The sequence below is a fragment of the Triticum dicoccoides genome, chromosome 1A, assembly GCF_002162155.2.
Source record: "Triticum dicoccoides isolate Atlit2015 ecotype Zavitan chromosome 1A, WEW_v2.0, whole genome shotgun sequence".
In the NCBI taxonomy this organism is placed as follows: Eukaryota; Viridiplantae; Streptophyta; class Magnoliopsida; order Poales; family Poaceae; genus Triticum; species Triticum dicoccoides.
Window position 1 is genome coordinate 204,846,254 of NC_041380.1, and position 12,649 is coordinate 204,858,902.

Genomic DNA, 12,649 nt, shown 5'->3' on the forward strand with positions numbered 1-12,649 from the left:
CGCGCCGGCCGCCATCTCCGCCACCTTCCGCCGCCCTTCTCCATCACCGGCGCCGCCACGCCCGCAGCCACCGCCGCCCTTCTCCATCGTCGGCGCAGCCACACCCGCAGGCACGAGCCGCCGCCGTCCGCCCCGCGCCAGCGTGCGCCTCCTCTCCGCCGGCGTCTCTCATCGTCGACCTCGGGTCCGGCCGCCCCTCCGATCTTCTTCTTCCTCTCCGGTCGTCTCCGGCGAGCCCAGCCGGCGGACCTCGTCATCCGAGCCAGATCTAGATCTCAGATCCACAACACCCCGGTTGACTTTTTGCCCGAAACCCTAATTTCTTTGCTATGTTCATCGCATCGTAACTCCGCATCCGTAGCTCCGTTTTGGCATATAGCATATAAAAATGTTCGCCTCAGAGAGCACATCATTTCATCTCATTATATCATTTTCATTTGAGTTCATCTTGATGCCCGAAATGCTGTTGGAAGAGTGCTATTTGAGATAATTGTCAGATCTGCTGCTCCAATTAAATATTTGTCATTTTTGCCATGATTATTGTGTGCATGATATGCCCCTGAGCTCTACATGTGTTTTGTTATATATTTTGCCATCTTTCCAGAGGTGCAACCCATGTATTTTTGTGATGTGTGTGGTGACTTGCACAAGCTTGCAAAGTGGTGCATTCGTTAATGCTGATTTCAGGGACTTAGTAATTCCACTAAGTCCTTGATCTGTTTATCTCAATATGCCATATGTTCATGTTGTTTCCTAGTGATCCGTGCCTCTTTTGAGGATGATCAGTAAGGATGTTTTGTTAATATTGTAGTGTTCTATCCATTCATGTCTTTGTTTGCAATTATGGAGCATCCTAGCTTGAGTCAATCGATCTCTACTTTTCTCATTTCGTGAATCTGGGCAGATTGTCTACTTGTTAGCGCTTTTGCCGAGGATGTTGTAGTTGATCTGTGCATGCTATATTATTGTTCTTGCCATGTATAGCTTGTATAATATGTATTCCTGATGGGTGTATGCTTAGATTGTCATGACTTGCTCTGTAGTGAGTGCATCGAGCTTGTAAACATGCCTACTTGATATCTGATTTGCATGCTCCAGTTTTTCACTAAGTCTGAGAACTGATTATGTTTTTGCCATGTTCACATGCTTGCAAATGTATTTTCTGATCCCTTTTGGCTCAAGGTCACTAAGGGACTTTTGTTAAGATCTTTGAGTAGCTCCATGCCATGCTTTACTTTGCCATGTTCAGGTCCTGTAGCATATAGTTTTCATGCTCCATAGTGTGCTATCTGATCTGAAATTCCAGACAAGTGTTAATTTCCCTAAGTCTGAAATCTGTTTGCCAAATGCATTTTGCCATGCTTGTTTGAACCTGTTAATGGATGAATTGGCCGTAGCTCAATGTTCATATTTTGTTAAGCATCATGAATGGCTTCCTGCCATGTATTTTGTTGCCATGTTTGAGTGTTGTAGCATGTTCATCTTGTTGCATTTAGATGGCTACTTGCTGTAAATCGCAGACCGGTGCCATATTTGAATTGTTTGCCATTTCCAAACCGTGACTCCGATTCCGGCGTTCTTTATATTGTTTTCAAGCGATTTCATCTCACCTTTCCAGTGGCACACTTGGATTACCATGTTGAGGCCAGGTTCATTCATTCCTTGTAAAATCTTGCATATGCATCCCATATCGCATCCCGCATAGCATACCATCTTTGCATCATATTGCTTGAGCTTTGCACGTGGTTGATTGTGTCCTTGTTGCTTGTTTGTCTTGTTTGGGTAGAGCCGGGAGACGAGTTCGCTAACGAGGAGCCCGTTGAGTTTGCTTTCGAGGATCCAGTCAACTCTGACAACTTTGCAGGCAAGATGATCATACCCTCGAAATCACTACTATCTTTGCTTTGCTAGATGCTCGCTCTTTTGCTATGCCTATGCTATGATGCCTACCACTTGATTATCATGCCTCCCGAATTGCCATGTCAAACCTCCAACCCACCATGTCCTAGCAAACCGTTGATTGGCTATGTTACCGCTTTGCTCAGCCCCTCTTATAGCATTGCTAGTTGCAGGTGAAGATTGGAGTCCGTTCCTTATTGGAACATTATTTACTTGTTGGGATATCATTATATTCTCTTGTTATCTTAATGCATCTATATACTTGGTAAAGGGTGGAAGGCTCGGCCTCTCGCCTTGTGTTTTGTTCCACTCTTGCCGCCCTAGTTTCCATCATATCGGTGTTATGTTCCCGGATTTTGCGTTCCTTACGTGGTTGGGTTATAATGGGAACCCCTTGATAGTTCGCCTTGATTAAAGCTTTTCCAGCAATGCCCAACCTTGGTTTTACCATTTTCCACCTAGCCTCTTTTTCCCTTGGGTCTCCGGAGCCCGAGGGTCATCTTATTTTAAACCCCTCCCCCCCCGGCCAGTGCTCCTCTGAGTGTTGGCCACCAGGGGCAACTCTGGGCTGGCCTACCCGTACCTAAGACCATCTAAGTGTGCCCTGAGAACGAGATATGTGCAGCTCCTATCGGGATTTTTCGGCACATTCGGGCGGTGTTGCTGGATTTGTTTTAACTTGTCAAAGTGTCTTGTAGAACCGAGATACCGAGTCTGATCGGAATGTCTCGGGAGGAGGTCTATTCCTTCGTTGACCGTGAGAGCTTGTCATGGGCTAAGTTGGGACTCCCCTGCAGGGATTTGAACTTTCTAAAGTCGTGCCCGCGGTTATGGGCAGATGGGAATTTGTTAATGCCTGGTTGTAGATAACTTGAACTTTAACTTAATTAAAATGAACCAACTGTGTGAGTTACCGTGATGGTCTCTTCTCGGCGGAGTCCGGGAAGTGAACACGGTGTTGGAGTAATGTTTGCCGCAGGTTTCCCTCTAGATACTCGCTCGCGCTTTGCCTCCTCTTCTCGCTCTCTTTTGCGAACAGGATAGCCACCATATATGCTAGTCGTTTGCTACAGCTTCACCTACTTTACCTGGCCTTGCCTATTAAGCTTAAATAGTCTTGATCGCGAGGGTGTGAGATTGCTGAGTCCCTGTGGCTCACAGATTACTTCCAAACCAGATGCAGGACCTGATGATTCCGTTCCAGATGACGCGCTTGAGCTCAAGTGGGAGTTCGACGTGGACTCACGCCGATACTACGTGTCTTTCCCTGATGATCAGTAGTGGTGTCCAGTTGGGGCGATCGGGACCGTGTCGCACATTGGGTTATCTTTTTATTTTGGCGCCGTAGTCGGGCCATGAGTGTTTGAATGTTGTAATGCTATTTATGTACTTTGATTGACGTGGCGAGTGTAAGCCAACTATGTATCTCCCCTTTTATTATCTATATTACATGGGATGTTGTGAAGATTGCCTAACTTACGACATTGCTTTCAATGCGGTTATGCCTCTAAGTCGTGCCTCGACACGTGGGAGCTATAGCCGCATCGAGGGTGTTACATAATCCACCTTCATTTGACACACTGTTATGGACATAATGATATAAACCTCATAATTGGTATTGTACTGTATAACGGCGTATAAATACACTAAAAATGAAAAAATGAAAAAATGAATACTAGTAGCGATGGATAGTAAACACGCTGCAACTAGCTAGATTAGCAGCAGCGCAGGAGAGAACAAGCGCTGCCGCTATGTGTCTTAGTAGTAGCGTGTGTCGCACGCGCTACTGCTAAGTAATAGCTGTAGCGCCTTATTAGTAGTGCCGTAGCCCGCGCTACTACTAGGGTTTTCCCTAGTAGTGGATCTCTGAGAAAATGATGAAGGATCTGAATGTGCTTTGTCTTCGAGTGCTGAACTGGGTTATGGGCAATCTTGATGGCGCTTTCATTGTCGCAGTAGAGTGTCACATGCTTCAGGTGGATGCCATAGTCCTTGAGATTTTTCTTCATCCACAGAAGCTGAGCGCAGCAAGATCCAGCAGCAATGTATTCAGATTCAGCAGTGGAGAGAGATACACAGTTCTGCTTCTTTGAAGACCAACAGACAAGAGATCGTCCAAGAAAGTGACATGTGCCTGATGTGAACTTGCGATCAACCTTGTCAGCAGCATAATTAGCATCTGAGAATCCAACTAGATCAAACTCCGAGCCCTTTGGATACCATAATCCTAGTGTTGGGGTGTAAGCCAAATACTGAAGAATTCGCTTCACAGCTAAGTGATGCAACTCCTTTGGTGCCGCTTGGAATCGGGCACACATGCAAACGTTAAGCGTTATATCTATCCTAGATGCACATAAATAGAGTAAAGAACCAATCATGGAGCGGTATACCTTTTGACCGAACTCTTTACCATTGTCGTCGGGGCCCAGATGACTTTTGGCGTCCTGTATCCTTTGTAGTCTTGCATTCCAAACTTCTTCAGTCAATCTTTGAGGTATTTCTCTTGTGATATGAAGATGTAGTTGCTCTGCTGGCGGATTTGAAGAACTAGGAAGAATTTCAGCTCGCCCATCATGGACATCTGATATTGCTCTTGCATCATGTGTCCAAACTCATCATTGTATCTCTTGTTGGTGCAGCCGAAGATAATGTCATCCACATAGATTTGGCACACAAATAGTTCTCCATCATATGTCTTCGTCAAAAGTGTACGATCTAGTGAACTGGATTTGAATCCTTTGCTCTTCAAGAAGTCTTTGAGTGTGTCATACCAAGGGCGAGGGGCTTGTTTGAGGCCATACAGTGCCTTGTTGAGCTTGTATACCATGTTAGGATGTTTTGGGTCTTCAAAACCAGGTGGTTGTGCGACATACACTTCTTCTTCAATCTTGCCATTCAGAAAAGCACTCTTCACATCCATATGGTACAGGAGGATGTTGTGATGGTTGGCATAGGCTAGTAGTATGCGAATGGCTTCAAGCCTAGCCACCGGAGCAAAGGTTTCATCGAAGTCAATTCCTTCTACTTGAGTGTAACCTTGAGCAACGAGACGAGCCTTATTTCTTACAACTTGACCATGCTCATCTTGTTTGTTGCGATAGATCCATTTGGTGCCGATGATGTTATGCTTACGAGGGTCAGGACGCTTAGCCAATTCCCACACGTTGTTCAGCTCGAACTGTTGAAGCTCTTCTTGTATCGCTTGAATCCACTCAGGTTCCATGAAGGCTTCTGCAACTTTCCTGGGTTCAGATATAGAGACAAATGCAAAGTGCCCACAGAAATTTTCTAGCTGTGTTGCTCTTGAACAAGTGAGCGGACCAGGTGCATTAATGCTATCAATTATCTTCTCAATCTACACTTCATTTGCAACACGAGGATGAACTGGACGAAGACTTTGGTCTTGTCGATCATTATCTTCATTGTCGGCATTGACTTCAGGCTGAGCATTGTCTTCGGGTTGATTAGGTGCAGAAATGATGAGTTCTTATTCAGCTCGAGCCTCTGAAGGTATGATTTCTCCAGTACCCATAAGCTTGATGGATTCACATGGTGAGACTTCATCTAGCACATTTGGCAGGTGCTCTCTTTGCGAGCCGTTAGTTTCATCGAACCGCACATCCACAGTTTCAACCACTTTATAGTGAAAGAGGTTGAAGACTCTGTAGGAGTGCGAATCCTTTCCGTAACCAAGCATAAAACCTTCATGTGCTTTGGGTGCAAATTTGGAAGTGTGATGTGGATCCTTGATCCAGCACCTAGCACCAAATGCTCTGAAGTAACTGATGTTTGGCTTCTTACCAGTTAGTAGCTCATATGATGTCTTCTTTAGAATCATGTGAAGATAAACACGGTTGATTACGTGGCATGTAGTATCAATGGCTTCGGGCCAGAATTTTCTTGGAGGCTTGTGCTCATCAAGCATCGTCCGAGCCATCTCAATGAGGGTTCTGTTCTTGCGCTTCATGATGCCATTCTGTTGCGGTGTGTACGAAGCTGAGAACTCATGAGTGATGCCCAATGTATCAAGATAAGTGTCGAGGCCTGTGTTCTTGAACTCTATGTCGTTGTCACTTCTAATGTGCTTGATCTTCATGTCGTAGTTCATCATGGCATGATTGGCAAATCGTCTGAAGACATCCCGCACTTCATTCTTGTAGAGGATTATATGCACCAATGTATATCTCGAGTAATCATCAACAATGACGAAACCATAGAGGAAAGCAGTGGTAGTAAGAGTAGAGTAGTGAGTAGGGCTGAATAAGTCCATGTGAAGTAGCTCGAAGGGACGTGATGTAGTCATGATTGTCTTCGAGGGATGCTTGGCCCTAGTCATCTTTCCAGCTTCGTAGGCACCACACAGATGATCTTTCTTGAACTTGACGCCCTTGATGCCTAAGACATGCTTCTTCTTCGCGAGTGTGTACAAGTTCCTCATGCTAGCATGCCCTAGCCTCCGATGCCAGATCCAGCACTCTGAAGCTTTTGCTAGAAGATATACGGCCAACTGTGGTCCTGCTGAGAAATCTACCATGTACAAATCGTCTTTTCGATATCCTTCAAAGACTAGAGATTTGTCAGATTCCATAAGCACAAGGCAACGATATTTTCAAATATGACAACCATGTTCAGATCACAAAGCATTGAGACAGACATTAAGTTAAAACCAAGGGATTCAACAAGCATCACTTTGTCCATGTGCTGATCCTTTGAGATTGCAACTCTACCTAGACCTAATACCTTGCTTTTACCTGTGTCAGCAAATGTGATGTGACTCTTGTCAGATGGACGTAAGGTTGAGTCCATGAGAAGACTTCGATCACCAGTCATGTGGTTAGTGCATCCACTGTCCATAATCCACTCATAAGCCTTTGGTATCGTACACTACAGTGCAGTTAGGGGGATAGGCTTCACCAAGTGAAATGTGAAGCATAAACATTTGATGACCAAGCATATTATCAACCTGGTTGGGGCAGATAGGATGATTTTCAAGGAATCCAGGAACAAAATACATAGTAAACCATTTGGGCATTTTATCTTGTGCCCCACAAGATGTTTTAGGTCCCCAGCATAAGCATCAGACGCCTTTGACTTTTGGCTGGAGACCTTTCCCTGCAAAAGAGAGTTAATTCTTCTTAACCACCCACATCTTCAGGGGTGTCTTAGAAGCAATGAGTCTAAGTGTAGCATCTGAGAACTTTGGCTTTGGAGCCCTAGAAAATAGCCTTGCAGGAGGAGAATAATACTCATAAGAATACGCAGAATAGTTCTTGGTCTTATGAACATAGTGGTTTAGTGAAACACGCTCATATTCATAAGTCTGAGTATGGTTTCCCTGCAAAACATTGGCATTAGGGTGACTCTGGTGAGTCCTCTGTCTATATGAAGCCTTTGGACCATATGAAGCCTTTGGTCTGGGGTTTGTCTTCTTCCCAGGTGGTGTCATGATGACATTCACCTGAATACTTTCAAGACAACTCTTGGGCATGCAGATCTTCTTCAAAGAGGGTCCATTTCTGCAGTTAGTACCAATATACCCGGCAAACACTTCACCATTCTGATTCTTAAACAGTTTATAGTTTGCATCAAAGGATTCATCAATGATAATAGGGTTAGCACAAGTGAAGCCAGATAAGGTAGATGGATCCACTGAAGGTCCCTTTGTAGCAACCCATGTGGTTTTGGGGTACTGCTCAGGCTTCCAGTAGGAACCATCAACATTCATTTTCCTCTCGAACCCAACACCCTTTTTTCTAGGGTTTTGGTTCAGAATCTGTTTCTTGAGGACATCGCACAGTGTCTGATGACCTTTGAGGCTTTTGTACATCCCTGTTTCAAGCAATGTCTTGAACCTGGCATTCTCATCAGAAATAGTAGTGGGATCCTTAGAAGAGGGGTTAGTTTCCACATCAGCAGTTGAAGACATAGCAGTAGTAGTAGCCGTAGAACATCCTACAACAGAAGCAGCATTATCACGCTCAGGACATTTTAAACATGGTGGCTCAAAGTCTTCCTGAGTGGAACTGATCCGTTGAGCGCGGAGTGACTCGTTCTCCTTTTGAAGATCTTCATGAGCCAATCTCAAGTTCTCAAGCTGTTGCTTCCTTTGAAGATAATCATAGGAGATCTTTTCATGAGAAGTTGAGAGCGTTTCATGACGACTTTCAAGTTCCGCGTACTTAACATGAATACTTTTAATGTCTTCAATTAAGGACTGAGTTCAAGTCATTTCTGCGTCCAACAGGTCATCACTTTTGTCTATCAACTTTTGACTATGTTCCATAGCATTTTGTTGCTCTCTTGCAATTTTAGCAAGTGTTTTATAGCTAGGTTTAGATTCACATTCAGAATCATCTTCACTTGAAGTTTGAAAGTAAGCATCGCGTGAGTTTACCTTAGCACCATGTGCCATGAAGCAGTAGGTAGGAGAAGATGGCTCAGGTTTGGGAGTCATTGTTTTGAGAGACTCCTTGAATTCGAGGAACCATGGGTCCTGACATGTTCGATGACCTTCATAGATGTCAGAGATCCGGTCCCACATAAGCTTTGCATTGCATAGATGCATGACGCACCTGAACTCATCTCTTGACAGACAGGAGCATATAACAGCCTTCGCCTTTGTATCCAGAAAGGTGTACTTCCGAATATCATCAGCACACGCCATCTTGCATAAATCGGTGAGACCAATATCCGTTATAGTCCAAAGTTCACTGCCCATAGCTAGAAGGTGCTTCCTCATCATAGCCTTCCATCGGGGATAATCATGACCATCGAAAATGCAGCACATAGTGGAGACCTTGATTGTCCCTACAGTCGACATAGCTAAAACTCCAGGTGGTTAAACCGAATCACACAGAACAAGGGAGCACCTTGCTCTGATACCAGTTGAAAGTGCTAGTTATCGACTAGAGGGGGGTGAATAGGCGATTCTTATGGAAGTCTTCAAAACACGAGGGCTTTGAAGACAAACAATAGGAATGAACCTATTGGTATGCAGCGGAAGGTAGACCACACTAGACAAGCCATAGTCAAGTAAGCAATGAAGTGAAAGCACAAAGACTATCAGCAGCTAGGTAGAATGGATCAGGATGGAAGATAGTATGAAACCAAACAACAATAGTCTTCACATAGTGAAGTTAATCAGATCATGCAAGCAAGCAATGACTTCACGAAGACAAACTATAAAGTAAAAGGAAGTGAAGGATTGAACCAGTAGCTTGATGAAGACAAGGATTTGGTAGACCAGTTCCAGTTGCTGTGACAATTGTACGTCTGGTTAGGGAGGCTGAGATTCAACTCAGAAGACTGCGTCTTCACCTTATTCCCCTTGAGCTAAGGACACACAGTCCTCGCCCAATCACTCTGGTAAGTCTTCAAGGTAGACTCCCAAACCTTCACAAACTTCATTCACCCGTGATCCACAATGACTCTTAGACGCTCAGAACGTGACGCCTAACCGGCTGGAGGATTCACAGTCCTCAAGTGTAACAAGTCTTCAGGTCACATAGATAGAAAGACTTCAGTGATGCCTAACACTCTTTGGCTTTGGGTGTTTTGGGCTTTGTCCTCGCAAGGATCTCTCTCTCCATCAAATTCTTCGGAGGTGGGTTTCTCTCAAACGACAAAAGCCATGCACTAACTGTGAGCAGCCACCAATTTATGGTGTAGGGGTGGGCTATTTATAGCCAGGAGGCAACTCGACCTAATTTGTCCAAAATGACCCTGGGTCACTATGGAACTGGCACGTGTCCAACAGTCAGATTTAAAACACACGCGGCAGCTTGACTTGGGCTACAAGTAAAGCTAACTTATCCAGCTCTGGATAAGATTTGCTCTCATTGTCTTCGCTCGAAGACATAGGATTTGGTTGAGCATCACATCAGTCACTCTGACTTTGTTCACATGGACCCCACTTAACAGTACAGTGGTTCCTATGACTCAATAAAGAAGAAAAGGAAACTATGAAACAACTATGTCTTCGTACTCCATAGTCTTCATGCGATGTCTTCTCATGGCATAGTCTTCAATGTGAATGTTTTCACAGACCACCATTGTCTTCAGTGTCTTCACACATTTTTAGGGGTCATCTCTGGTAGGTAAACCGAATCAATACGGGACTATTACCTGTGTTATCTTACAATTCTCACAAACACATTAGTCCCACAATCAAGTTTGTCGTCAATACTCTAAAACCATCTAGGGGTGGCACTAGATGCACTTACACAAACTTTTGAAAAGAAATTGAGGATAACTCCAAAAGAATTAGAAGAGTCGGATATGATTCTGTGAAAGACCTATGGGTTAGGGCCCACTCAAAAGAAAACACTATTGGAAATGATTACTCGAAAGAGAGATGCACCGGTTGAGTTAAATGGCTCGAATGAGATAACAACCTCGAAATAGCTTGAACGGATTAAGAATGGAAACACAAATATTCTGAGATATCGTCCACACTCCGGAGAGAAAATAGAGAAAGTTGAAAAAACAAGAGAGCCTTGGATAAGAAATTGCAACATGGCAAATATGTGAAACAAAAGGAAGAGATATGATCAACATCGAAGCTTGAATTAGTCCACCGGAAAAGAAAACGAGAATGATGAATGATGAGCTTGAAGCTCCTAAGCATCTTCATGAGGAAACACCGGATAAGAAAATTGAAGGGGAAAATGAAGAGACTTCACATGAATAAATTGGATACTTGATTAAGAAATCTGAGTCCTTGAAGAAAAGGGTGGGATGGTGGGAAAACAAAGGCAACTTGGGACAGGTGAAACAGACAATCCTCAGGCTTCTCAACAATGCATGTATGGGATACTTGAAGGGAAATGCACCGGTTGGAAAAGAAATGGCATGACAATCTCGATGATCAAGAAGGATTAGCATTCACATAGAAATATGAGAACACTGCTTAGGAAAGGTATGGAATCAACACTTGATATTGAAGCAACTCGAATACCACAACTCAAAACAAAACAAGGGATTTGGCTTGCGGAAATAAGCCGGAAACAAACATGTGATAGAGATTTCTCCCGAAGTGTTCGCGATGAGGCCCCACAGGCACAACGTACAACGGACATCATGAATGAAAAACGAGACATCCCTGAATTGGCATAGCCAAGGACTCTGTAAGATGCCTAGCGACCATTGTAAATCGACCGTGAAAAACGATCCACTAGACGTTGGACCCCAATCTCAAATCATACATGTGTCAAAAATAAATCATGGGTAACTACTTGAATTCCCACCTATTAACTCCCGAAACTTTCTGGTTATGCAATCCGGTGTTGGGGATACAGGGAGGCACAAATATCTCACACAACTAACAAATCCTACACTCCAACTGTATCCACTAGTCAACACATAACCAAGAAAACCTCGGAAATTCTGTACCTTATACCTTCGAAAAACAGCCAATATACTAGTTGTGGCAATACATCTGATCGCTCTCCCCAGTATTGGGTGTCGCCAAACTACTCTGTCCACTAGTAGCATAGAAGCGCTTTCGATGTCGGCGTCCTCTGGTATTCCGGAATTGAAATGATAAGCACTATGACGAAAACACCTTGGAGCTCAACTCCTCGGGACACTGCCACAACCCCTAAATATCACGAGGCACCATGACAGAATCCCCGTCACGATGATATCAGGTCGATTCCACAATACCCGCATGATCTTAAAAAAATGAGTAAAAATGATAGAAGAGTGGAAAACCACCAATGTCACGAGTCCTCACGAGAGTGATGAAGGGGATAAGGAGTAAAAATAATTCCTACTCTTCTATATATAACTAGACTCAAAATAGTTTTCTTCTAGACTCATCAACGGCAGCGGTTCGATCAATCAAGGGGGCTCCTAAGGTCGGTAAGGCTCTGATACCAACTTGTAGCTCCCAAGATGTGGTTCTATCCCGATCACATGACGAATTCATGATTGGGGCACAATCGCATTTCGAGCACATAACAAGGTGGATATCATTACAACGTACCATGTACTGAATAGATGAGAATACAAGATAAAGGCTTACACTCGCCACAAGCTACAACATGAATACAACAGTTCATCAATACATAGCAACCATCATACAGGAGAGCAGGATCTAACTACGAATGATATCAAACGAAAAAGAAGAACGACATCCACCCTGCTAATCCCAGGCACCCGACCCGGAACCTATCCCTTGATCGAAGAAGAAGCAGAAGAACTCCAAACAAGCATGTGTCGCTCTCTCGTCAGATCATCGCATTACCTGTACCTGCACCTATTGTTGTAGTAATCTGTGAGCCACGAGGACTCAGCAATCCCATTACCATGGGTATCAAGACTAGCAAAGCTTAATGGGTATGGAATGGATAAGTGGTGAGGTTGCAGCAAGCACTAAGCAATGTTTGGTGGCTAACTTATGAGTACAAGAATAAGATGAGAAACTATGCAAACGGTCGCAAACTAGTAATGATCAAGAAGTGATCCTGAACTACTTACGTTCAAACATAACCCAACCGTGTTATCTTCCCGAACTTCGTCGAAAAGAGACAATCACGGTTACACACGCAGTTGGTGTATTTTAATTCGGATCTGGTGTCAAGCTCTCTACAACCGGATATTAAAAACTCCCATCGTCCACATAACTATGGAAACGGCTCTCGAAAGTTTAAACCCTGTAGGGGTGTCCCAACTTAGCCCATGATAAGCTCTCACGATCCGCGGAGGCAATCCTCCATCTCGGGACAACCCGATCAAACTCGGAATCCCG